Below are 4091 nucleotides of genomic sequence, written 5' to 3'. Positions count from 1 at the left end.
TACATTTCACTTTGCGCTGAATGTACGTGGATATTAAAAACCCAATTGAAAAATTTGGTTGAGTTCATCCCGCCGTTTACCCGAATTTTAAAAAAATTGTGAAAAATAAAAAAAAAATAGATGAGCTGAAGTTTGATGGGTTGCCGATCAGACCGCCTCGACTTAGCGGCATTCCCGCGTAGAGTGATCGAGAGTTTTCCAGTCTCAAGCTCGCCCAGTGTAAAGACGCGGCATTGCCGTAGAGGCTAAGCTGCTAAGTAGAGACGGTGTTTGTACAACTATATTTCACTTTATATTCTTAACCAATGTATGTGTTGTAGAAAGCAGATTTTTCTCATCCCGCCGTTTACCTGAAACGAATAAAAATTTATTTTGTACAAAATTAAAAACATTAGTGTTTCCAATAAACTACATTTCACGTTTTCTAATTTAAACTTAAACGAATGACTGGTATCAAAATATAGGATCTATGTGAAAATAAAAACACGGTGTAAGAGTTTTCAAACCTCGGTAATGCCGTCTAAGACCAACTAGTCGACCGAAGGGACAGTAGTTTTCCGGTCGATAAGACATATCAGCCCGGTATCGCCAAAGTTAATTACGATCGGTCATAATAAACTAAATTTAAAATAAATAAATAACCCAAACGTGTGTATACATCATGTGGTACGTATTCAGTTCTATTCTAACTGGAATATATATTTTAAGAATCAATGAACTTAAGTTTTAAAACCAAACCGAAATCGCGCGAGTCGTCGTTGTAAAACTAGATTTAACAAACGGCTGCGTAATATTAGACTTAAAAATATTATATAATATCCTCTATTGATTAAATAGTGAAAAATAAGCTTCAATGTAGCTTAATCTAGTACAAAATCTAAAAGTTGTGATAAATTAAATTGAAATTAAACACGATAGACTTAAATCTAGAGTTAAGGAATAAAACCGACCCGCGAACCAGCTACTAAATGGTTCGATAAGACTTATCTCAAATACAATCGTTTTCTATCAGTGTTATGCCTTCAATCGATACTTTTTGATGAAATAAATACTTAAATGATTTAATGAATGCATATATACATGTAATTAATGAGTGAAAGTATGTATAAAGTATTAGATAAATTAATAATAAACCGACCCAGCTACTAAATGGTTCGATAAGACTTATCTCAAATACAATCGTTTTCTGTAATTGTTATGCCTTAAATTGATAATTTTTAGTTAAACAAATACTTAACTAATGAAATAAATACATAGATAAATGTATTTAATGAATTAAAGTATGTATAAAGTATTATATAAATTAATAATAAACCGAATCCGACCAAATTTAAATCTAAAACCACGATCGGCGGCGTAATGAAGTGTATCGTAAACCCGTTTTTTTTATAATTTAAAATGTAATGACAGAACTCCCAAAACAACAATACACATACATATTAGTACTATGGTGAATTGTAGTTGTATTAGGACCGTAATTATAGTTAATTAAGGAACCATTCATTGTCTTCGCTCTGTTATGTACGTCGTCGTTTAATCGACACGGCATATTTGGCTTGAATCTAGAAAAATTCAAACTCTAACCCTAAGGTAGACAGGCAGGGTAAATAAATGTGGGTGATCTCTCATAAAATTGTCTTCTAGGAATTATTTTTATATAGACTATCTTTTCTGTAGAGTTTAAGTGGACAAGCGCGGACGAAATAGAGCGCAAAATTTAAAATGAATTAAAAATTTTCATCAGACCGGAAGTAGGCATAACCTAGGCGCCATGTTTCCGTCGTACAAGTTTTCACCGTTGCAGTCACCGTTTCAATCGCTCTTCGTGTGGACGTGTATTATTTCTAGTCATGTGTTGTGTAGATGATTCGCTTAAGGTAGGTGTTCGGACTTATTTCTTTAATATTAATTAAACCGTATTTGCCTTGTCGGCCTTAAAATAAAGCTATTTTTTTTTCATCGCAATCGAAGTGTTAGATCTAGAATCTAGTTCCCGCCTCCGCTTCGCTAATTCGACTTAATGTAACTATGACACAACTATTAAATCTAGAGTCTCTATTTTAATTAAATAATTAGGAATTCTATCTCTAGATGATATCTAATCTATTCCCACACGTGTGTGCAAGTAGGATTTAACGTCAGAACAGGTGTGGTGGTCTAGGCGTCGCTATTTTTGACGGTAGGAATTTTTTTTTTAAATTCGTAAAATTTTATATAGACTTTATATAGCAATTTACTAAGACCGACCCTAACGCCCAGTAAATATTTAATTACCACATTGTTATGGACACGGTGTATTAGGTAGGGCCGAGGGCTATCCATAGGTACCAATTTTTAAATTTTGTGACAATTAGGAGCCGAGTTATAAAATAAATTTAAAATACTGGTTCTGGTCTTAGACTTTATATAGCAATTTACTAAGACCGACCTTAATACCCATTAATTATTTAATTAGCGCATAGTTATGGACATCCTGTATTAGGTTGGGCCCAGGGCTATCCGTAGGTACCAAGTTTATAATTTTGTGACGATTATTAGTCGAGTTATAAAATAAATAAAAAAAACTGGTTCTGGTTTGCACTACATTTCTTTCTTCTTTAACGGCGGACTCCCGGTCCAGCCCCATGGGTTACCCGTGAGCCGGGGCCTCGTTAGCCTGGACGGCTCCGATGTGACCGCGGATTGTTGTGGCCCGCCTCAGCCCGAGTCGAGATCACCCTTCCGATCGAAGGTGGACGCCATAGGGCGCCCGGGATAGCCCGGGGCGCTGTTCGTCACCCGAGCGCAGGGGCGCCGGGAGACGCCCCCGGTGAAGTTTGGCGGGTGATTCTGGTAGAGCTCCCCACCCCGATCGCAGGACACCCCTCGCCGCCCGCCCAGGTGTCGAGGTGGCCGCGGGGGAACTCGGGGCGTTTTGGCTCCCCCTTGTGCCGGAGCGGCGCCCTCGGTCCCAGAACGCCCCTGGCGGGTGATTCGCATGCCCCCTGGGGTGGGGAACGCGGGTGGGTGGTCGTAAAGCGTGTAACCGCAGTGGGGGCGGCCCCTTAGTCGGGGGCGCCAAAGTTGGCACCCCACCTGGGGCGCCCCCCGGAAGTGTGGCGCCCGCGCGAGTGAGCCCCGTAGATGCGCCCCGACACCCCCGCGCCGCCCCCCGGGTCGCGGCACCCCCGGCGCCCTCCGTGCGGGCTCCCCTCATGGGGCGGCACCCCGGTCCTCCCCGAGACTATGTACCCGATTTTTCGGTTTAACACTAGAGGTATGGGCAGAAATACGGCGGTTAAAACGGTCTGTATCTACTATTGTGGAGGTGAGTGTCGGTGAAGCCTCTATGTGACGCTAGGATCCGCGCTCCCTCGCAGCCAGCGACATGTGCCCGATCTGACCGTGCGTGGCTCAGTCTCCCGACTAGCTTCCCGGTAAAATGCGGGCTCGGCGCGCAGGTCGCGCCAGTGAAGGTAAAAGTACGTGTCCGTAGCGTGAAGCCAGCGGCGACGCGCAGTGCTAACGCAACCAAGCAGTATTGGTGGCTCGATAAAAGTCTCGCACTGGCCCAGCCCTCGGAACGGGCGACGGGTCTGCAAAACGCAGTCGGCTCGATGCAAATCGAGAGATTTCCCGGCGACGCCGTGTTTACGGTGAAGGGGGAAATGTGAGCGGTCCGATGTGAAAAAATCCGGGAATGCCGGGATCCGTTCTCTCGCTAGAGCGTTGTCTCCCGTCCCGCGATGTGTTGTGGAAAAACGTCTCGCAAACGATAGCTATCTGGTTGATCCTGCCAGTAGTCATATGCTTGTCTCAAAGATTAAGCCATGCATGTCTAAGTTCACACTGTCCCATGGTGAAACCGCGAATGGCTCATTAAATCAGTCGAGGTTCCTTAGATGACACGATCCTACTTGGATAACTGTGGCAATTCTAGAGCTAATACATGCAATCGAAGCTCCGACCTTTATCGGGAAGAGCGCTTTTATTAGTTCAAAACCAATCGGCGCGGCCTCGCAAGGGGTTGCGTCGTCCCATTTGGTGACTCTGGATAACTTTGTGCTGATCGCATGGCCTCGCGCCGGCGACGCATCTTTCAAATGTCTGCC

Source organism: Physella acuta, unplaced genomic scaffold, assembly GCF_028476545.2.
Source record: "Physella acuta isolate Inbredline_101_S28 unplaced genomic scaffold, ASM2847654v3 ptg002826l, whole genome shotgun sequence".
Classification (NCBI taxonomy): domain Eukaryota; kingdom Metazoa; phylum Mollusca; class Gastropoda; family Physidae; genus Physella; species Physella acuta.
This window is presented reverse-complemented; position numbering follows the sequence as displayed.